This window comes from Ornithodoros turicata, chromosome 3 (assembly GCF_037126465.1).
Source record: "Ornithodoros turicata isolate Travis chromosome 3, ASM3712646v1, whole genome shotgun sequence".
NCBI lineage: Eukaryota > Metazoa > Arthropoda > Arachnida > Ixodida > Argasidae > Ornithodoros > Ornithodoros turicata.
In genome coordinates, this window is record NC_088203.1 from 91,971,693 (window position 1) to 91,995,885 (window position 24,193).

General features: G+C 48.1%; 1 protein-coding gene across 16 annotated transcripts in view; it reads left to right on the forward strand.

The window, feature by feature from the left end:
* LOC135388830 (gonadotropin-releasing hormone II receptor-like) overlaps positions 1-24,193 on the forward strand; it is a 774,956-nt gene that overhangs the window by 510,051 nt on the left and 240,712 nt on the right. Inside the window, exon 8 of one of the 16 annotated variants that reach the window (XR_010421518.1) lies at positions 2,299-2,679. The exons of 14 other annotated variants lie outside the window; for them this stretch is intronic. The gene's annotated coding sequence lies outside the window, so the exon portion shown is untranslated. Of the gene's footprint in view, positions 1-2,298; positions 2,680-24,193 lie in introns of those variants that run through there. One more of the 16 variants, XR_010421517.1, reaches the window with a different exon arrangement.

Here is a 24,193-nt window from a genome sequence, read left to right on the forward strand (position 1 = left end):
TTTAAAAATTGGTTTCTGAAGCCGCGCGCACCACAGAGCGCTTCCCATGATTCGACGCCCGCGTGCGACGATTGCAGTGCACTCTGATAGGTGTGCCGTGAAACAGGTGAAATATCTTCCTCTTGTGTGAAGTGGCCCAAGGATGGTCTCCAAGCGCTAATATCAAGGTCAATGTACGCCGGAGGGCGCTGGAATCATCGCGCGCGGGTGCCGGATTGCCGGACTTTTAAGCCCGGGAAAAAACGAAACCACAAGCCATAGCGACCTCGAACCACTACAGTTGTGTCTCTTTCGACATCTACTACAACCTCCTCATTGACATCTGAGAGCTAAAACCGATGATTAAAAAGTTGGAAAATTAATTACCGCTAATTAATTGACAAGGGGCGATGAAAAAAATTTTTTGGATAGACCGCACAACTGCCAAGCACGTACAGTTGGTTGCATTTGTGTAAAGCACTCCGTTTTTTTTAGCCCCTGGCCCTCTTTCGGTGGGACACCCTGTATACTTCATAACACCATCGGTACTTTTTATTATTATTTTCCCTGTGCGTCTCAGTCCACCCGCAGTATTCATCATGTCTGCTGAAATATTGTGATCGTGAGCTGGTGTCAAGCTGAGGCATTGCATGGTTATTAAAACGGGCATCTGCTCGCATATTTCCGTAAAATAGTTTTTTTCCTTTCGTTGAGTAACAAAGTCTGCGACCACCCCTCGTTTTATGCCTGAACGTAAAAAGTTTGACGAAGCGTTATCTATATTTCCGTCTCTCTAATGCATGTATCAGAGCAAATGACCGTGCATGTGGGTGTTCACATCTCCCTCTGTTTTTGCTCTTTCGACTCTCTTCCTAACGAGAAGAAAAGGTTGTAATGTCACATATGGAACTTCTACTCAGCTCGTGCCTAATAGACGTCTACCCGAGAAACGTCATCATGACGTTGGTAAACAGACTGAAACCGAAACAAATCGGAAGGGGAGGGCTGGGTTCCAAGAATGGGCACTTGTTCGCTGTCTCCTATTGAAAGAAAGGTAGGACCGAAGGTCGCGTTCCTTTCAGGGACCACTGTAATCCGCTCACTTTGTCTTTCATCGTAATCCCCTCACTTCGGTGGCTTTCGGGCGAGGCATTGTTCGCCCCCCTACCTTCCAGTGTAGTTCAACTCTACCAAATTGGTGGTGCTGTCGAACAGTATGACGTCATTTGTTTACAAACAGGGAGAGGTCTATTCTAAAATAGCTATAATAATAACAATCTCATGCAACGGAGTCATACTTTTTATAGGACACACGCGGAGGACCAGCTTGTTAGCGTCACCCAAAGCTAATGCACGCACTCCCAAAATTACTTTCTGCTGTTCAGACACTTTGGCTCATGTCGACGCTGAGGAGCAGTTGGTTCGGCCATTACTCTTGCGCCGTGTTTCACGCTTAACTCTCGTCCGTCTGCTATCACTTATAGTTTTTTTCCCGCTTGGGCTCTGGGTTGAACGAACTCGAAATAGTTCGCGTGATAGATAGCTCCTGGCAACGAACAGGCTGTCGTAGCTATACGAACGCCGCCACGAGCTCTGATTAGAAGAGTGGCGAAAGGCATCACTGTCGGCCTTCCCTCACCTCCGGTGGCATAGTAGCTCTGGTCAAAGTGAGTGCTATCACGTACGAGAGAATCGGTCGAATCTCATCGGTCTCCTGTACAGGTGGCCATTGAAGGCATCGATCGTATATTGGCCTCCACCATCACGTTCAAGTCAAATAGACTCGTTGTAGAAGGTGACATTTCCTTGGGCTTGAGGAGCATAGGACGCAGAGAAGTGGATATAATGAGATTCGTACTGCTAGAAAAAATAAATAAAGGAATAAAGAAAAAGAAGAAGTGTCTAGCCCTGTCCACTTCTGTACGTTATACTCGTCACGATTAATGAAGTGTCTCCTTTTACATCGACTCACCAGCTCACTACTTGGATTGGATTGGAAAAGAAAGAAAAATATGGAGAGGTTAGTCCCGAACCAGCTCACTACCATTTTGTTCTCCACTGCTTTGTTCATCGCCAATATAGGCTCCTAACGGAAGCATCGAATCGACCTACAGGGGAATGAGTTGTCAAAAGCACGCAGTTACCCAACGTTTATCTTTGAGACTAACGCACTGTCACAGTACCTTTGTCTACGTAGACCTAGATGGGCATCGAACACCTTTAACCGGCAATACGTGTAGACCGGGGAAACAAAAAAACAGAAAAAAGAGGCTTCTGTGTCATGCGTTGTTCTTCCACACGTTTCGTTATAATTTGCAGGGACACTTTCCACAAAAGAACTCGCAAACCTTCGTACTTCCGGATTCTCGAGGAGGAGATGACGTCACTGAGAGCTGTGGTGTCTGCCGCCTAGCAGCAGCCGAGCGCACCTTCCTGGTCTCCGCTCTGCAGCTGCGGTCAGGAGACGGAAATCGACCGTGTCCGGACGATGTTGCCAGAGGGGTGACAGATTGTGCACACAATGACGTCATACTTCTTAAAACTGACACTTCCGCATCACATACAGAAAAAAAAATTTTTGGGAGAACACAATGTGCGACAGGTCGATTGTAATGGCATAAATCCCGTGGGATTCTGAAGAGTGGATGTCTCGTTCGAAGTGGCACGTGATCGATAAAGTGACAGGAAAGAAAATGAACGAATGAAAAAGAGCAAAGAGCGGGACTTCTCCTTCTTTTTAAGTATTGAGAGGTCAGCCAATACTTGTCTTGCTACACTTGCTACACCACACGCAGTGTAGGTTTGCAGTCGCGCTGCTAACCTCTGATAACGTATCAGTCCGACCTATTTCCTGCTCGCCATAGGAAACCTCCATGGAGCATCATGGACATAAACTGTCAAGCCGAAGTTTCTGGCATGCCCAAGGAACGCAATCGTACCTGATTGCGTTGCGCGGGTACTTGTCGCCGACTGGGTCTCTGATAGGTACGGCGGCTACTAGCATGTCCACACAGACGCCTCGGTCAATGAGCGCAGTCGTTTTTATCACAACCCGGCCGCCAGTGACGCATGGGCGGAAGGCATAGCGGGCGTCTTCTCGTCGATGGAAACAGAGCTTTTCGCCATTTCCCACTCTCTGATCGCCCTCTCCAAGAGACCACCTACAAATCGGGGATTTTCACGGACTCGAAAACAGCCCTTTACCGCATTTCGCATATCTTTCGGGCGTTGTCTCATCGCTGAGAGAGCCCGCACACAAATGCAACAGCTTGCCATCCAAGGCAGCACCATTGCGCTCCATGTGGCTGCCTTCACACAAAGGCGTGCCGAAAAACGAAGAAGCTGACCGACTTGCTACAGAGGCTGCCCAGACAGCGCCGGTCTCCCAGCACTCGTCCTAGCCAATACGTCTGTCGACATGCCATAAGGTCCCGCGTCTGGTCATTCCATCCCGATAAACCTACAGCAGAGGGCACAGCACCACCTGTTGCCGTCAATTCGAGCCTCAGCAGGGACGATGCCTCACTGATACTGTGTATACGCACGGCCAGCGCAAGGACTCTAGTACAAATGGGACCACACAAACTACCCCAGGTGACTTTACCTGCAACGGACCAGAGACGCTAACACGCATCATTACGACGTATTCTGTGGCGTTTACTTGGAAGTGCGCTGCCATTTGTTCAAGACGCTCCGATCTACGCGATCTACTCTGTGGGCGGCCGTGGTCACCGAAAGTAGAGTCACTAAATACGGGGCAGAGTAGCGACACTGAGCCACGCCGGCGAGCGAGACCGCCAGTCCGGCGCGGTTATGTCGCCTAGCAATGGGACGCCAATTTCCATCTTCTCCGTCGGAGAACTGCGTGCAGTCGAGCCACACTGTTAAAACAGAACTTCACCACATAGCACGCTCCTAACCAACCATCATACCGAATGATATCATTCTGTGTCATGATTTGTTCAAAACAGGCGGGACGTGCCCATCTGGGACAGATTATCTTGTCCCAGATAGGCGCCTCCCCCCTGTATTGAACAAATCATGACACAGAACGATATAATTCAGTATGATGGTTTGTTAGGAGCGTGCTATGTGGTGAAGTTCTGTTTTAACAGTGCAGTTCGCAAAAGAGGAAACCAGTTTTGGATGGAGGGGACTCAAAATGGACGGCGCGTTCTTGGAAGGAGAAGCCACGTGACACGATCGGTCCAATCGCGGACATCGAACGGCGGCTCCAGCGCGGAAAAGGAATGCGATACTCTGTACCCCTATTTAGTGACTCTAACCGAAAGGTCGTCCAGAAAGGACTCATCGCCCTTCTGCAGCGGACAGGGCTGCGCACACGCCTCTCACCTACCTATATGACTAAACGGCCTTCCTTCTTGGAACGCATAACATACCTTCCCCGAGGTGCCGCAGGAGACTGTGCGAATTCACATTGACAATTATTCTCTCGTGTTGCGACTTTTCTGAACTTTTACCTCCCAGGAGTAGTATACCGCTTCCTCAGTGCTCGTAGTCTTTGCTGCTGCCATGCGCTGGCGCGCGTGACTAGCTTGTCTATCAGAGACAAGATGCCCGAGTGACTGTCTTCGCCACTTTTTTATTTATTTATTTATTTTTATCATGAGTAATTTGCCGCCACTATGGCAGGCCGACCGCGCATTATCGACGGCACTCCACTCCACTCAGAGATCAATGAAAGTTCACTTCAATATCCTTTGCAGTCAACAAATTCGTCCATCTAACATGACAACGTGAGGGGATTTATAGTTCACCCGTACTTATGCATTAAGGAAGCACCTGTGAAGCTCTTTTTATGTAGAGAACGCAAAAATCCCTCCCCTACATTAATGCTCCGCTGGATAAAGTTTCGCTGCCATTAGTTCACGAAATACTGCATCATTTATTCAGCGGTGTCCGTCCTGTTTCCGTTGGCTGCCGGTTTGATCTATGTTTGAGATTGTTAGCTTTCTGGGCAACTCGTCGCTAGGAACATTTTTCTCGCAAATATATTTGCCAACATTGCACTAGCGCTGGATGACAGCCTGCGGAGCCAGGACTGATATAGGCGCCAACTGTGAGGTTATATATGTATACGTCCTCGTATAAAAGATGCCATTCGCTCATGATGGCAGGATATATATATATATATATATATATATATATATATATATATATATATATGTCGTAAGTTAATCAACACAGTAAAATGACCCAAGCCAGCTGCTATACACGTGGAAAAGGGGGGGGGGATATGTTTAATAGTGAAAAGGAAAACGGAAATGTCAGCCAGGCTATTGCCAGCTTGCTATTCCGAGAGAGAAAAGAAAAGAAAAGAAAAGAAAAAGGAACTGTGAAACAAAAGAAATAAAAGAAAGGAAAAGATGACAGAAAAACTGGCACGCAGTGCAGTGCAGCACAGGCACGAAGGAAAGTTCGAAGAACGTCCAGTCAGAGGGCAGACGCAAGGCCAGAGTCATTTAAGAAGCGGAGCAGGGCTGTGGTGATGGCCCACTGAGTAGGCCGAGGGACGGGACCGAGGAGGGTGGCCATGGACAGTGTGTTGTAGCCCAGCTGTATTAGACGGCGATGGAGGGCTTGCCGTTGCGGGATGTGCTGCTGGCAGTGCAGAAGACAATGAGCAATGTCGCCCACCTCGCCACAGCTGGAACACAAGGGGGAGCTGGATTGGCCCATTTTGTACAGGAGCAATGGGGTGCGGGCAACGTTGAGACGGAGGCGGTGCAGCAATGATTCGTCCTGACGACTGCAGCGACACGCAATGAAAAAGCTAACCGAGGGGTCGATGGACTGCACGTGACTGTTGTAGGCGACTGCTTGTGATCTAAATGCTTGGGCACGGGTTGCACACCGGCGGCGAATAGCTAAATGGCAAGCCGAAAGTGTAAGTGGTGGACGTGCAGTGGCAGGGGTAACAGCTGCGGCGGCTCGTCTAGCAGCCGCGTCTGCGCGTGTGTTACCGGTCAGGCCCACATGACCGGGCACCCACTGAAGGGACAAAGCATGACCATTGGCACGGAGTCCGTTATACCTCTGAATGATCAAGCTGGGTGTACCCTGTATGAGGTTGGAGCGGGCCGACATCAAGCGGAGGAGAGACGCCTTGCTGTCTGTGAGGACGACCCATTTCCCAGGTGGCAAGTCAGTTATATATTCTAGGGCAGTAAGAATGGCGAACAGTTCAGCCTCGGTGGACGACATGGGGTAGGGCAGTTTGTAGACCTGTTCATGGTCTGTATCGGCAACGTAAAAGGCCACGCCCGCTGCGTCAGACATTACGGAAGCATCGGTGAAGATTTGTCGGCAATGGGGATGGGTAGAGGTGAGATGGGCCAAAGCGAGTTGTTGGGCTACCACAGGGCTGATTGCCTGTTTTCGGGGAAAGTCTGGTATAGTGGCGTGAATGGGAGGCCGTTTTAAGGTCCACATTGCTGGCGCAAAGGTAGTGGCAGGTGTCGAGGACGGGAGACAGTCTCGTAAGCGGGCAACTGCTTTGGCAAAAGCGGATGCAGGGCAGCTCACAGCAATGCGGCGAAGAGGATGAGAGGGTTGCGTCAGGCAGCGGGCGTAGACGCGAAGGGTGGCTGAGTCCCGCAGAATGGGTATAGGGTGCTCATGAGCTTCGGCGAGTACGGAATATGTCTCCGTTGTTCGAGGGACACCAAGGCAAACACGGAGACTGCGGGCTTGGAGGTTCAGGAGCTCCTGCTCTCGTGTGCGGCTGAGGTCATGAAGGATCGGGAGGCTGTATCGCAGTGTGCCCAAAACAAGAGCCGTATGAACTCGGTGGAGGTCCTGGCAACACGGGCCCCAGGACGCACATGCGATACGTTTGAGGACATTGCCCTGGCTGGAGGCTTTCGTGGCAAGCGCCTTCACGTGATATGACCATGTGAGGCCTTGGTCGATTGTGAAGCCCAGATAACGGCAGGTTTTCACAAAGGTTAAGGGCGAACCGTCGATGAAGAGTGGGTATTTGTGGAACGATCTCCGCGAAAAGGCCATGGCGACAGTTTTGGCGGGTGAGATGGCTAGGCCGCGGTCGGCAAGATAGTTGGAGATTGTGTTCAGGGAGCGTTGTAGACGGCGTTGAATCACATCACGACGAAGAGCAGAGGTCCAAATACAAATGTCATCTGCATAGATTGTGATGTGGGTGTGGCTGGGCAGCTGTGCAGGGAGGGAGGCCATAATGATGTTGAACAGGAGGGGGCTGAGTACGCTTCCCTGCGGGACGCCTCGGTGAACGGGATACAAGGTGGTATCTCCGTCAGCAGTGCGGACAAAGAGGCAGCGGCCTGTGAGGAAGTCCCGGATCCATGATAGGGGGCATACCCCTACGTTAGCGTCCTGGAGAGCCGTAAGGATTGCATTGTGTTGGACACTGTCATAGGCTTTCTTGATATCCAGGAAAACAGCAGCGGTCAGGAAGCCGTCTGCGCGAGCCTGCTGCGTCTCACTGACCAGAGCAATGACACTATCGAGTGACGAACGGCCTGAGCGAAAGCCCATCATTGTTTCCGGGAAGAAACGGGCACTCTCAAGGTGCCAGATGAGACGGGTGAAAATCATTCGTTCCAGAGTTTTACCCACGCAGCTTGTAAGGGCTATCGGGCGGAAGGAGTCGAGGTGATGGGGCGACTGGCCGGGTTTGAGCAAGGGGACAACCATCGCCAATTTCCATTCCTCGGGTATTCGCCCCTGCTGCCAACTGTCATTGAAGAATCGTAAGAGGTGCTGCTTCCCCATATGCGGAAGGTGCTGGAGCGCCTTGTATGAGATCTGGTCTGCACCTGGGGAGGTATGTTGGGGCGAGGCACATAGGGCAGAGTCTAACTCCTCTAGTGTAAAAGGTAAGTCCAGGACTGTGTTGCTGGTAGATGGCATCGGAGTAGTAGCAGTTTGAGTTGAAGCAGGCAGGGCGGTGAGGCGGGCACAAAAGTCCTCTGCAACGTCAATTTCGGTGCGTGATGTGGCCAGAGACAAGGAGCGGAACGGGTGGCGTTGCGCTACAGGTGTCGAAAGGCCTTTAAGCACACCCCAAATACGAGACAGAGGTGTGCGGGGCGATAGGGACGATGCAAAGTTACGCCAACGGTCCCGTGTGAGTTTCTGGAGGCGTCGCTGAACAGCCTTCTGAATCCGTCTCGCAGCCTGCCGGTCATGGAGTAGGAGGGTGCGCCGTGCTCGCCGTTCTGCGCGTCGCCGGAGTGCACGGAGCCGCTCGTATTCCGCGTCTGTAGCGGAAAACTGAAGCGGGACGCGGTGCACTGTGGTTGCTTCCTGGGTTGCGGTGGACACAGCGCGACAGAAGTCTTGCGCATTGCTTAGCCCGTCATATGCAAGGGAAGATTCGAGCACTCGCGCAAATCGTGGCCAGTCGGTCCGCTTGACGGAGTGCGAGCTGGAAGATCGGCGGCCATGCGGGATGCCGACCAGGACAGGTAGGTGGTCGCTGCCAAGGGTGTCCGCATCAACACTCCAGAGGAGCCGATGAGCGATGGACGCTGACGCGACGGTGAGGTCAAGACAAGAAGAGCGGTAAGTCGGGTAGACGAAAGTTGGAGAGCCATCGTTTAAAACGCAGAGATTCTTGTCCGCGAAGAGGTCTGCTAGTTGCTGGCCTCTGGTGTCAGTACGCATGCTGCCCCAGACTTCATTGTGGGCATTAAAGTCCCCGCAGAGCACGAAAGGCGAGGGGAGGCCAGCTATAATGGAGCCCAGCTCATCCACGTTGTATCTGACCGACGGTGGGATATATAGTGAGACTATAGTGACGTCAAGTGAGCCCACACGAACAGAGCAGCAGACGTAGTCGCCGATCCCAACTGTTCGCAGGTCGCGCTGGATCGCCGGGAGGTCGGCACGGACAAAGAGCGCAGCACGGCTGGTCTGTCCACGGGGCTCCGAAACAAAGGTCACGTAATTCGAGAGACGAAAGTCATCCTTAATGCCGCTTTCTGAGATGCATAACACAGGGAATTTGTGGCGCCACACAAACTGACGGAAGTCAAACAACTTCGATTGCAGGCTGCGTGAATTCCACTGGAAGATCGTGGTTGATTGATAATGAACCATTGAGGCGCGAGGCCGACCATTATTCATTATCGGGCGTAAGGAAAGAGCCAGTACGGAGGAGAGGTTCCAGTGCAAGTATAGCTTGAACTGCAGGTAAGTCTGCCGCCGTTGGGAGCTGCTGGACGATGGCGCGTAAGGCGGCGAAGAGCATTGCGACTACAGTGTGAGATGTATTGCTTTGTCCCTCCAACAGACGGGGCTTCGGAATTTTAGGGTCTGGTGTCCGCTGTCCACTGGCCTGGGCCGCGATGCGCGCGATATGTGGCACTTGCTTGACGGCAGAAGCAAAAGACTTGGAAGGGCCGTGATCAGCGTGTGCGGGTGTCGCGGAACAGCCAGATAGGCGCGGAAAGTGAGCAGTGTGGAGATTAGTGGAGCGACGGGGTGGAGGGGCATGCGATTTTCCACTGAGCATGCGCCGTCGGTGTGCAGCTGTTGCTGCCCTTGCAACCGTACAGGCACGGTACGTTGCAGCGTGGTGGCCGCCACAGTTTGCGCATGTGGGCTCACATCGTGAGGTACATTGCTTATGATCATGTGGGCCAGAACACACTTTGCATCTTTTCGAGCTGCGGCAGTCACGAGCATAGTGGCCAAACTTCTGGCAGTTGAAACACTGCGTTGGCGGGTCTACGTATTCCGACACGGGGAAGTACGTGAAGCCGAGGGGAATCTCCACTGGTAGCGCCTGGCCAGGTTTGAAGGTCAGGAGTACGCTACTCTTGACGATGGTGTGTGCGGACCCGTCATTCTCTCGAGAGTAGGCAAGTTCCCGTTTTACCTCAGTGACACCGCTGGAACAGAAGTATTCGAGTAGCTGTTCCTCGCTGTAACGTCGAGGGACGCCAGTGATTCTTCCGGTAGTGCGCAGGTAGGACTGTGGGATAGAGGCTTTGACTGAGATACCTGCGACGGACCTAAGGCTCAGAAGGCCTTGCGCTGAGTGCTCCGACAAGACGTGAACTATGAGGGTGCCATGTTTGTTGATTCGGTGGTGGAGAACCTTCTCTTGCGTCGTGGTGAGTACATCATGGGCTATTGAGTTGGGGTTGACATTCCAGAAAGAATCCAACTCCCCCACACATTTGAAGACAACTGGGATTCCACTTGGGCGGCTTTTCTTGTATGTGACTATTTGGAATGGTGAGCTAGGGGGGGAAGGAGGGTCGTGCCGAACATCCATGGACGTGGGCACGTCTCCGTCTGCCAGTGGGGGCGTCACCTCCTCATCATCGAAGGCGTTCAGGAGTTCCGTTTGTGATGTCCCTGATGCTGGCGTAAGTTCCCCATTGGAGCGTCTCCCTACCGGGGAGCGGCTCCTGTCGCCAGCGCTAGTCTGGTCTGATCGCCCAGGGTCAGGTGCTTCCTCGGCGTCGCGGACCCCTGGGGTCCTGCGACCCCGTCCGCCTCCTGTCATGGGTTCTCTCCTGTAGTTTGGGAGAGGAGCTTGCCTTCGGTCAGTGAAAAACGAAGGAAAATCAGAGAGCAGAGAGAGAATACGTCCTTCTAGTTCGACTGCTTCTTCTTCCAGATCCGTGGAAAAGGCTTCGTTTGGTTGACTTTGAGGCAGCAATCTGAGAGAGGCAAAGGCGTAATGTTTGTCCGTCTTCTTGGTGTGGCCTGAAGGAGATTATGGCTCTTTCATTGCAAGCTGTTTCTTTCTCTCTCTCTCTCGTTTCTTGTGCCTTGGACCAACCCCATCGAGAAAGGGAACGGCATTAGCCGTGCATTGCGTTGGCCAAATTACAGGCGCTCCTGTGGCGACAGAAATTGATTGTGAGGGTTAAAATGTTAACGATAAAAAGGATAGAAAGCAAGCGAGCTGGTTGCAGTTATGGGGGAGTGGTGGCATGGTTATGGCTGATTAAAATGTGTTAACGGGAAGGGTATATACTCGAAACAAATTCAAGAAATCCGATTCACTCTTCCAAGTTCTGTTCTTGTCTTTTTAGTTTCGCAGACGTTAACTTTAGACATAGGGGTGTGCTTTATAATCTTAGAGAACTTCACCGCATAACGCGCCACACACAACCTCGAATGACATCGTTCTGCCCCCTGATTTGTTGGTAATGAGAGGCCTACGCCTTTTGTTTCTTGAGCAGTTACACTCTTAAAGATGAACTTCACCGCATAGCACGCAACTAGCCAACCATCACCTCGAATGATATCGTTATCTGCCCTGATTTGTTGGAAACGGGAGGCGCACGCCTTTTCTGTGACACTTATGCTGTTCATAATTGTCACAGAAAAGCGTACGCCTGCCGTTTTCAGCAAATCAGGGCAGATAACGATATCATTCGAGATCATGGTTGGCTAGTTGCATGATATGCGGTGAAGTTCATTTTTAAGAGTGTATGTGAATTGTCACTAAAAGGCCCACGCCCGGCGCTTTCTGCAAATCGGGGATGATAACGATATACCATTCTGTGCAATTGCTACACTTCAGCGCGCAATGCGCCGATGTCTTGTTTTTAAGAGCAGAGCGCAGAGGGATTAAATATAAATTCTTAGAAATGAACTTCACCGCATAGCACGTTCCTAGCCAACCATCGTTTCGATTGATATCGTTATCTGCTCTGATTTGTCGAAAACGGGAGGCGTACGCCTTTTTTGTGACGTGACAATTATGAAGAGCATAAGTGTCACGTACGCCTCCCGTTTTCAACAAATCTGGTCAGATAGTGATATCGTTCGGGATGATGTTTGGCTAGGAGCGTGCTATGCGGTGAAGTTCATATTTCATCCTGGCTACAGTCGTGACGCAGCCCACATACGTGAGGCCAACAACGGCAAGCCGGTTTTCGTCACCACCACCACCACCTCCACCATTTTTAAGAGTGTATGGTCCAAGTTTTACAGCAAATGTTGATAATAGATGGGTAGAAAATCGACCCCGCGAATACCGAAACTCACCCGACTGCGATATCACTGCCGGCACTTTAGCCAATGAGGCAGCCGTGGGAGAGACCGTGCGCCTTATGAGAACGAATAGGAATGACGAAGGACGACTTCAGAGCTCTGCGGCAAAGTTTCTTGAAGGGGTTGTGTCTCTGAAACTTGGACGCGGAAAAAAGAAAAAAATGATTTGTTTCCTCAGTACACTCTTAGAAATGAACTTCACCGCACGACGCGCTCCTAGCCAACCACAAACTCGAATGATACCGTTATCTGCCATGATTTGTTGACAACGCGAGGCGTGCGCCGTTTTTGTGACAATTATGAACAGCATAAGTGTCACAAAAAGGCGTACGCCTCCCGTTTTCAACAAATCCTGGCAGATAACGATATCATTCGAGATGATGGTTGGCTAGGAACGTGCTGTGCGGTGAAGTTCGTTTTTAAGAGTGTACGCTGGTGAGTGCACGATGTTATCAACAACATGTGTCGAAGGGTCACGATTCCTTTAAAGGTGCACTAAAGTGCGAAAACTTCTCCTAGTGGAATGAAAGATGGCCTTACGTTGACACCAACATAAAAGGAACAGGATTTGTCGGTTGCATCGTTCGTGATTTATGAAATTCTACTCCGAATTCTTCTCCGAAATACTACTGCGGAAGATGCGAAAAACGTCACAGTTTTCTGCTGTCACGTGAGCTCAATGTCGTGTAATCACGTACACTGCTAACCGTGTGGAATATACCGCGACACAGCAAAAGATATTCCGTAGCAGACGACAGGAAAAGACGCTGACGGTGTCATCTGCTACGTGTCATCTGCTAAGTGGCGTCTGCTAAATGCGCAGTAGATTTACACGTAAGGTGAGTCAGCCTATTTGATCGAAAAAATCAGCTTCTCTCGCACTCCTTCTCATGTTAAACGCTTGGCTTACATCACATTGGTTCGTCCTCAGTTGAAGTATACGTTTCAGCTGTGTGGGGTTCCTCAATGGCCTCCCTCATGTATCAACTTGAAGTCATCCAAAATCGCGCAACCATGCAGATTCATCACTAACGACTACTCGCCTTACGTAAATATCTCTCCAGGAACTATATGTGTGCGTGGGATAATATCCCGCTTATCACTCTTTCACGCATTCTATCACAATCCTGCTCTCCATTCATGATACATCGATCTTCCTAATGGAATCTCATCCCGCCTTAATCATGAATTCAAAGGGGCTCGTTTTAAATGTAACACCTCTTCCTTCTGTAATTCATTTTTTCGTAAAACATCCACCTAATATTGGAACGATTACTGACTCTCAACCAGCTTTCGCAACTCCATATTAGACGTCACTTAGGATTTCATTGCAAACCCACTCGGTTTCTGCTATTTTTCTCTTTTGGTGTCGTTGCTTTTGCATACGCTTAGTCTATGCTAGTTTAGCTTTTCTAAAAGTGTACTTATTTTGTATCGATGTATGTCTCTTTCTTTGTGTTTTTGTGCTTGTTTGTAACACGTAACATTCTCACCAGGGTCTTTTGGGAGTAAATAAATTGATTGATTGATCGGTTGAGGAGACCAATGAGAAGGAGAGGAAGGGTGAAAACGTAAATTGCGGCTCCTTTTTTCTCATAAATCACTGACGATGCAACAGTTCAAGCCCGTTCTTTTTGTGTTGGTGTCAAGACCCAATCTTTCATTCCACAAAAACCCCAAAGAAACTTTCGCAATTTAGTGCCCTTTTCATCAGCCGCACGTACAGTTTTATTGCTTCTATTGCAACGGTGCGACACGCTTCGCATTTCGCCAGAATGCGAGAAGTAGCATGAAAAACTGCTGTCTCTTGTTGTATACTGCCGAAATCCCGCCGCTGTGTGGCGTAACAGAGTGAGAATTATTGCCCTTCTTCTTTGTGCTCACAAACGTGCTTGGCGTAACATCCAATGCAGCGCTTGAGCTCACGCTAATCATTGCGGCGGTTTGTTGGAAGCATTTGTGGCAGGAACTACTGGCATTTGCATTAGCATTTGCGGCAGGAACTATTTTATTTCCTTGCTTAAGCTTACCAACGGAGGTCAATGCTCTGTGGTTGGAACTCATCTGTTGGTCGAACGGCAGTCAACGTTAAAGTCTCCCCAGTGCATTCTTTGTAACTGGAACTGCGGCAACGGGTCCTATCTCCTGTGGGTAATTTATTTCCGAGCACGCCTGTGCCTTTGCGTATACCAAACGGTTCAGCTGAAGAACGAAGCGTCAGAAGAGTAATTATTTCCTGTTGACTGATGATCAGTAGTCTTGTTGTATACTCCGAGCGTATATACAGTTGGGGAACGTGTCTATATTTACACAGACATTAGTCATATTTCTACAGCTAATAGCGCAGACAAAGCATTCCTGAATCTTCCTAATGGAGCAGCTCAGATACGTAACAAAGTGGTGGAACTCCTTTGTTCTAATAATGTTTGGAACGATATGAAAGTGCTAGATACCAGTATCTTCACGCGTATAATCCGCGGCTTATATCTGTTTAAAAAAAGTTGGCTGGGGGTCCACTGCGGATTATTTGAGGAAAGTTTCTCAGGGAGTTTATGACCCGCCATAAAGGAGACCCTCGTATGTGACCCACATGCATTTGAGGGTGATTGACCAGGGGTTCCCGTCTCCCTTCGTTCTTCCGCGAGGTCGTTTGTGAATGTTGAGAATTCGCTGATTCGCGCAAATAAATCTGGCGAATTACCCTACGGTATTACCGTGTGCCTATCCCGTTGCAATCATTGTGCTGACGTACTAGTCGCGGCTTATCTGACGGTGCGGCTTATGCCCCAAACGTTTTCCCCAGCGCGGGGAAAACAATGACGCTGCGGCTTATCTGCGGTGCGCCTAATACGCGTGAAAATACGGTATTTTTCGTTTGCGCTCGGAAGTAAGGGAAACCAGAGAGAGAGTGTATGCGCTCTGTATGGTTGGGATGCAATCCGACATTCTGAAAACAGGTGGTGGTGACGAGATCGGATTGCCGTTGTTGGCCTCACAGGTGTGGGCACGCAGTCATACGCAATGATTATCCCGAGCCGCATTGTTCTCTGTCCTGATTCGTTGAAAGTGTGTAATGTACGCCCTTTCTGTGACGCTTATGCAGTTACGTTAATTTTCACAAGGTGGTGGTGCTGGTGGTGACGAGAACCACCACCACACCAATTGACACAAAAAAGCATACGCCCGGCGCTTTCCAGAAGTCACGAGCGGTAACGGTGTTATTCTGTTTTATGGTTGTCCTGCGGCGTGTTATGTAGTGATGTTCTGTGTTTTAAAGTGTACCGTTATCACTTCTGATTTGTACAGAACGCGGGGCGTACGCCTTTTTGTGACAGTTAAAATAGGTGCGTATGTGTAAAAAAAAAAAAAAAAGCGTACGCATCCCGTTTTCAACAAAGCAGGAGAGAGAAGGACGTCATTCGGGATCGTGGCTGTCTAGGCTAGGCTAAGCTTGGCTAGTTCCTTTTTAAGAGTATATCTCCGTCTGAAGTCTTCCATTGACATTCTAGGCAGAATGCCTGCATGGTGCATCGTGAAGTCGGCCGCGGACGTCTCTATCCTCTAAATCACACTGTATCTGCTATACCCTATCTCGAATGTTTCCACACCTTTACCCTGCTAGTAGCTACAATTGATTCGCGGCGCTGACAGGAAATGGAGAAGAAGAAAATCAAGCATAGTTTTGCACGAAGGCATAGCGATTAATAGTTGGAAAATGCGGTAGAACAAGACAGTTACTATATGCTTATATAGTCAGGGTGTCGAACCGAAACGTTTTTCGTTCCGGTTTTCGTTCCGGTTACATCATAAACGATCCGGTACCGGTTCTGCTCCGGAGCAAAAAAACAACGGTTCATACCGGTTTTTAACCGGTTCCGCTTCTGCTAGGAATATTCATCCCCACAAAAAAAAATCAATGTTACAAAATGTAAACCCGTATATTTCGCATACATGGTATTTAATATTAATAGACAGCTGTGAAATTGGTAGCTCCTGGTTCCTGTAGGTTACTGTCTGTTCAAATGGGCTTTCTCCTTTCTTGAAGCACATGCTGCAAACGGACTTGTTTGTCATGATGTCATACGTAAAGTACTTTCTTGCTGGATTGGTGCGATCGCGTCCCATCCGAATGTCTGTTGCTACTGTCTAGCCAGCAAGCACCACCGCACGAGAAGGACGCAAATCGAGGAACACCTTCACTCACAAACGCGCTCGACGGCTCCGTTTTATTTTCTTCGTGTCCTGTCCACAAAAGAGTTGCCACTTCGCACAGGCTTGCCCTCGCGTATACGTAAATGTATTCAACTTAGCTGCTCTACAACAAGGGACGCGTTGCGCAACATTACCGATAAAGAAGCAGTTATGCAGCCCCCTTGGGTCGCTGTTTAGTTGAGGAAAGTTTGCGGCGATCAAATTAAAACGAACACTACGGCACATTGCTAGAGTGTCACATGTACCTCTAAGTCTGAGTGCGTGCGCGAACGATAAACCATTACAAAAGGAGCCTAAGGGTCATAGTATACCGACATACATTCCACCGAAACCGTAACCCTCGTATAGTATCCATGACATGACTTCAGAGCACAAGACGTCTGTTTCACTCGCCTATCCGTATTCCAAACCGGCGAAGTTTTTTCTTGGACCGAAAACCGTTAAATATATTTTTCGGTTTCCCTCCTGAGCGAAAAAAACGCATACGGTTTCGATTCCGTTCCGGTTCGCACCAAAATAGCGGTTTTTTTCGGTTTTCGGTTCCGGTTTGCTCCGACACCCTGTATATAGTACTGGGTGACTCTGGGAAGGCGTTAACAGCAAAAGGCGGTTACAGACAGGAAGTCCCGCGCCTAACAGTTCTATAAATAGAAAACAGGATGTACTCAGACGATAATTCGAATATAACGTCTCCTCACTGCAAGAAGATTTTGGAACTTGTATAGCATATTCGATCACGTTGCCCCCTACTGTCCGGCGTTCGCAGTGTTAATAAAAGAAAAAATCGTGAGCGTTGGTTTCATTAATGCTGTTTTATATATTCCCTAAAATTGCATTGACTTACACGAGGCGTAGTAAGAGGCTAGGCGGGATGGCAGGACGTTCAGCCGGAAAACGAACAAGGGATGCTAGTATTTGTGTTTCTTACAACATCCCGTACAGAACACTAGGGAAAAAGATAAAAGAAAGGTACGTGGGAGTATCGAGAATAAAACGGCATTTTTATCGAACCATCTCCGGTGTAGCCATATAGACACATTTTCGTCCCGAGTTCTAAAAGTCCTAAATGTCTACGGTAACACCACTACTGACGACAGAGCGGTATCGGCGCTTCATTCCAAACATATACCAGTCGCTACTAACAACATTAGGAATTGCTTCCTAAAACTGCGCATATACTCGTTGAACATTATGCTAGAATATACAGAGAAAAAACGAATAGAAACAACTTTCTACCGTGAACGTAAATTTGAAAGAAAATTCGTCGGTCATCCAACAACAAAACTGACCTGTTATAGACGAGGCACTTCGCACAGCCAGATGGCCACTTCGTCGATGAGGGACACACACTCGGAGAACGACACTTTAAGAGCTCGTATATAACCGTCCTTGCGTGCTTCTCGTGTGCCACCGACGAATCCACGCAGCGAACTGTTCAGCAGCTAACTCCCGCGCGTACGATTGAAAACTAGGCTGCGGAGCTGGCGCCTCACGGCGTTGCTTTGAGAGCCCGTCCTTAACACGCTTGCGCGAAACGGGCAAGAGGGAAAAAAAGGGGAAAGGAGGGAAACTCCGTAAGGTTCAAAGGTTCATGGTGAGCTCACTGATAGCGTTTTTGGCTCATTTGCTCACCCTGCGCTCTGGTGGACGGCTGAACCAGCCATGCTTAATGCTCTTCTTTGCCTTTCTTCCGGAACTTTGGTTTTGTGCTGCTGGCGTACAGGGAGACGTTGAGAGTTTAGGTGGAAGGTAGGGAAGAAGAGGAAGATAGAAGGAGAAGGCGTGCGAAGATAGTTGACGCAATTATGGATTATTGACGTAGAGTGATGTTGAGCAGAAACAGAGTTGATGTGGTGGAAGCAATGACGTGGTCTCGAAGGATTTCCGAGGGGGAAGCAGGGAACATGTGGGTGATCCACCGCGAAGGGGATAGGTAGCTATGAGACGTCTGGGTGTGATGAATGTGTATGTCACGGTTCAATCTGATACAGGCTGGTACAGGCATCTCCTTTGCGTCACACAAACTACACGTACACACACACAACAAAACAAAAAACTAGGAAAGAAAAAGAAAGGCGTTTGGTCGGCATAGTATAGTGCTTGCTTGTTCTATCCTTTTTTTTTTTTTTTTAGCCTCGCATTAAACAAACACCTTACGGTTTGCGAAACGGTTCTTTTGACCGATGTGCGGTGGAGTCTTCTTTATGGAGACAATCTCTAAATCCGTTGCATTTGAATGTATGGCTATTGAAAAGTCTGCTTCCAAGTGGCACTCGCACATAGCCATCACATCAAAATATCCTGTTAAAGCTGCACCGGTCAGAGAAATAAAGGTACATTTGTCCGTTGCTAGATAAACGGTAGCTCTGTTGTCAGAGTTCTAGAAATCACTAAGCAGGAAGACAGATTTGTGTGCTTGCTGTTACATCGTACCTCTCGAGTGCCTATACTTGACACATATCAGGTGTTTAACCGTTTAACAAAAACATCCCGTAACAAAGTACATGCTCGAATGTCGCGTGGTAAGCAGTGTCTACGCTTCGTGTGATTTCCCGATGCACTAAGGTGATTTTATCAAATTTCAGTCTCAATATTTTTCTTTTTCTTTTTAGAGAAATGCTAAAATTGGTCAGAACTTCTTCCTAAATATAGGAAAAGCTTGCCTAGTTTGCTTCACCACCACAGTCAGTCATCGATTTTTGAACGATTTTTCTGGGAACGTTAACCGTTCATAAATTAGGGGTTGACTGTACTTTCCTCGGCGCCCTGGTAATAGCGTGAACAGAGAAGCACTTTGCCACTGTTCTCCTTTGTCAGATCACTTCCAGAGCCCATGGCCGAATGAACGAGCCTTTCAGCCCCCTGGAGTGCCCGTGCGGACACACGCGGGCTTTATGGTGGAGGCCGTATTAAAACCACCGGGTAATCGCCTTGCATAAGCGACCCGTTGACGTCATAGCTTTGTTGTGGTTGACGTCATCGTTTTGTTTGAATGCAGGAAACGGGATGCTCTTGTGCCACGCGTCTTTCTGTCGGTTGCGGAAAATCTACCACGGATTATGCCTTCTTTGTTCTTCCTTTCGTTGCTTCGAACTTGACGCGTTGACGTTGACGCGTAGAATCAGCAATCTTTCTGATCCTCTATATGTGAGTGGAAGTTCGGAGATTTCAGGTAATTTTGCGGCGTTGCGGTTTGGTGTAGAGTAAAATTAATTGCATTAACGTGAATAGTGCAATTAATCTAAATACCAATTAAATAAATAATTTAATTAAATTGAATTAAAGTCACCGAAGTAAATTCTGCGACCGAAACCACCTTTTTAACATAGACAGGCCGTAATTTTGTGATTTGTTTTCGCTGCAAGCCGCCAGACCTATAGGGTGTCCCAGAAAACGTGTCATTGAATTATAATAATTTTAGGACTACGTACGCCACCTAGAATCCTGCGGTCAACGGCATTTGTTCTTACTAGGTTTTTGCCACCTCCTGATGTGAATATCATGTAACGTAAGTTTAATTATGTAAATGTTTGCGAACTGAACTCCGAAATGTGCCAAGTACAGGTAACTTTTTTACCCCACCAATGTGAAGAGCGTGCTAAATTCACTCAAATTCATGATAATTGACAATAAAACAAATGCCGTTGACCGCACGATTCTAGGTAGTGTAGTTCTTTATTATAATTAAATGACACGGTGTCTGGGGCACCCTGTATATGCATGCCGAAACTCTAACTTGCTAGTGGAGACATAACGACATTGTTATTGTCAACAGAACCAGGGCTTGAGTTGAAAGAGATGCATATAGATGGGATTTTTTTTTTAATGCGTTATTATCGCAAGCGATTTCTGTTGTCTAGCCAACAAGAAAACATATGTTGTGAGGAGAAGTAATTCGTTGAGCATCATGGAAAGTAACTTCAAAGGTTTCCGGTTTTCGGTGTTTATATTTTTTCAGATCTCCAGAAATGCGGCAAGAATGAAATGCGAAACCAAATTACAGTTGTACAAGATTGAATTGCCTTATAACATAACGCATGACGGTGGTGAACCGGGCAAGTTGGTATGGATCCGTCGTAGTTTGGATGTATAGTCGGTATGAATCCAGTGCTAGTTGGATTTATAACAATTCTTGGCTTTGCTTCATTGCTTAATTGGCTTAATTGGCTTTTTGCTTAACGACATTTTACGCGAGGCTTTCTTCCGCTTCTGACGTCATTGCCATACAGTTTGAACGTCATTCCACCTTTTCCACTTTTTTTTTTCCTTGTCCTGGTGGTCATCACACGGAAGAATCGATCCTATCACTGCCCTAATAAAGGTTGAAGGGTCCCACTCAGCCATACTAATCGTGAATAAAGATGAGCCCCCCCCCCTTTTCTGCGCTTGTGATGGCCTTCAGCTCATTTAATTATTTTCCTTGAGTAACCTGCTTAAGATTTTCTCGACGCATCTCAAAAGAGGGCTACGGAGCAATATAAGTGAAGATTTGGGACACCATCTGCCAAGCATTAGTGCTGCTATAAGGTAGCGTCGTGCGCCGAAGCTTTCCCTGCTGCAGGTTCTGAAACTTTACCTTTTTCTGTATCTTAACATTTTTCTTAATCTTTTTCGCAGTGTGTTCATATGCGCGTCTCTATAACGCGTTCGCGCTGAAGTTCACGCATTATGCGTAAGTACCCTTTGTTTATGAACCGTACTTCTTGCCCCGAACCCCACTCAAGTGTATACGTGTGCGCATACGTAATACGCATACGCGTACATACTCCCTGCTCGATTTTATAATGCTCGTTAAACTATGCTCGACTCCTAGTATTTGTATAAGATTATTTCTGACATATTGTACTCTATTAGACTCAGATCGACGTAAAGACAACGCTTAATGAAAAACTAAAGAACGGAACGCCGCTCGCGCGTATGCATCATGCACGTTCCACAAGTTTCATGCGCAATTTTCTTGGTGTATAAGCAGCTTTCAAATCACTTGTTTGTTTGTTTTTGTTTATTTGTTTGGCTTTGTTTTTGTTTTTTTTCGAAATTCCGTCACCAGAATGTTTCCGAAAATATTTTGCATTTTGGATATTTGCCGCTTCTCGGCACATAATTTCATCATGGCCAACTTCGTGCGGTCCCATTTGACGCCCGCGCGGTGTCCTTACGCGCGGTCCATAAAAACCATGCGCCAACTTCGTCTTCATCACTATTCTACTGACGTCACCAATGTGGCGCAGCGGAAAGTGTAGCCTGAAGTATAGCCTCCGTTTGATTTGAATGCTGGATATTATTGCCTGTCTTGCATTTTTTTCGCCTCTCTCACGTGAACCCAGATGATATCCTAAATATGACAAGCGCGATGGGCACGGCTTTGCAAAAGAGCTAAAGAATCGATGACAACGCCACCTACATCTTCACCAGGATGGCGTTGACTGTGAGCTAAACTTTAACCGCCATAAGCGCAAGATGTACAGCATAAGTGTCACAAAAAGGGCGTACGCATCCCGTTTTCATCCCAGATGTCATCCCAGATGATGCTTGGCTAGGAGCGTGCTATGCGGTGAAGTTCATTTCCTCACGTCCTCTTCCCTGAAGGTTCTTATGCGGAACGTCTTACAAAAATTCGCAACCTCGTGCGTTTTCTTCATGAAACGGGCCTCGCGGAAAGACCACTAGTGCACCTCTCATCTACAGTACACCTCGGTCCCATTAAGTATCGTTCATCCTGCCTATGCCTCACTCAGAAATCGTCAACTCTCTTCTACCCCGTTTTTTTTTTTTTTTTTTTTTTGCTATAGTCGTGACGATGCCGGCTTGACCCTTGCTACTTCGACCCCCCTCCCCTCCCCCCTCATTTTTAAGAGTGTGTGCAGCATCTTAACTACACGGTCTCAGGTGATGCGGGAAATTGGCCTATACGTTGAACTATGTCGTCGGAAGTGCCCCATCAGAATCTAGCGGCACTTATCTTCGTTGTCCTCCCCGATATGAAGGAACCTGTAGCGCAAGTGAAAAGCAACTTGATTGAAGCGCATAGCATACGACGAAAGATATTTCTTTTCGGGAAACTCGGGTTATCAGTAAAATATCTAATCAATCATGCCATGCCGTCGCAAAAGCGCTCCTCCCATAGGACTCATCAGACCCAGCAGGGTTCTGACAGAGGCTGAGAGGCTATTGGTAAAACCGTAGCGAAGGATGAGCCTATACCGGGTCCCGAGTGAATATCAGTATAGCGGTGCTGTATTTTCTGTAGGCGTGATCCAATATTTGTTGTCTTTGCACCGTGGCGTCGGTTGTTTACTCTCTCGGGATTCCTCGGATTCTGTCATTGCGTTCGGATCTGTCGCCAACCCATGAATGGACGACAACGAACGAATGCAGGGCCGCCAGGGGGCGAGACAGGAGGGGTATCTGACGCTCGCCCATGTTACGTGGGACAGTAAAGGCTCGTCATGATGATGATGATGATGATTTTTTTTAAATTCCGTGTTAGCGTCGCAAAGCAACTGTGGCTATGAGCGGCGTACAGATGTGGACAGATGGAGAGAGGATAGCAGGAAGGAGTGGGGGACAGGGGCGTTAGTATGCGTCCTGGGCCGACTTCAGGGGGAACTGTGCCAACGTTCGTCTGAAAATTCTTCGGAAAACCCAGGGAAAACCTCAGACAGCACAGGTTGTGAAAGGATTCGAACTCGTGTCACCGACCAGTCTCGGCGTGGAAAGCGATCATCCTAACCACTATGCCACGGGAGCTGGTGATGATGATGATGATTGTGGTGACGATGATGAAGTGAGGACGTCTGTCTGAACAGGGTCGGACTGCACTCTTAAAAATGAACTTCATCGCATAGCACGCTCCTAACCAACCATAATCGCGAATGATATCGTTATCTGCCCTGATTTGCCGAAAACGGGAGGCGTACGCCTTTTTTGTGACACTTCATAATGAACCTTTTCCGGGTAAGCATATGCGCATGTGCAGCCACCTGCGGGCGACTGCCATGTTCATTGGGGAGAGATAATCGGTTTCAAGACTCCGCCGACGGTTGATGTCGCCGTTTGGCGGCGCTTTGTACTGGTAATCAGTGCAATACACTTTATTTTTATTTATTTTGGTTATACGTGGAAGGACCACAAGGGTCATTACACAACGGGTGGACTTTTTCTCTTTGGAGAACCTTTTCTATTTTCTCTCTGGACTTTCACTCTTTCCGCATTCTTGTTACAATCTTCTCTTGCTACTTTCCCACGCAATGTGCCAGTCGGAAAAGCGGCCCCATGTTTATTGGCGGGAAAGATACGACGTTCGGCATTCCGCCGCCGGGGGCGACCCGGATATGCAAATGGCCATTGTCACACACACACACAAAATAATAAAAAATAAAGGGGTACACCTTCCGTTATCAACAAATCAGGGCAATTAACGGCATCATTCGAGATGATGGTTGGATAGGTGAAGTTCATTTCTAAGACTGTAGTACAACACCTCGATATAGCACGGAAAAGGAGCAGTATTACTTTATTACGGGAGAGCCCATTATGTATGGAATTTATTCGTGTTCAAAGTTTAATGTCCAGAGTTGATGCGTTTATGTGCGCCATTAACACAGATAGGGTATAAGAAAGAGACAGTTTATGTGCCATATTTGTTGGGCCGCACAATGACAAGTTCCACGGGAGAATTTTCCTTCCTTCACCTCAACAGGTTGCGTACTCAATTAATTTTCTTCGTCCTAACGCAATCGGAAAGACGAAAAATAATAATAATCCGCAATCTCCTGCATGAATAAAACAATGGCATTAGCCGCTTCAAGAGTTTCTTTGTCTTTACACCTGTTGCCACAGAATCTCATAACCATCTTTTAGAGACGTTTTATCGGGCTACCGACTTCGCATATCTGGATGAGGGAGGGTGTTTGTATGCTGTATTTTTCCCAAGTTCCGACGATGCGTCTTTCTTCGTATCATTATTTCTTGTGATTTC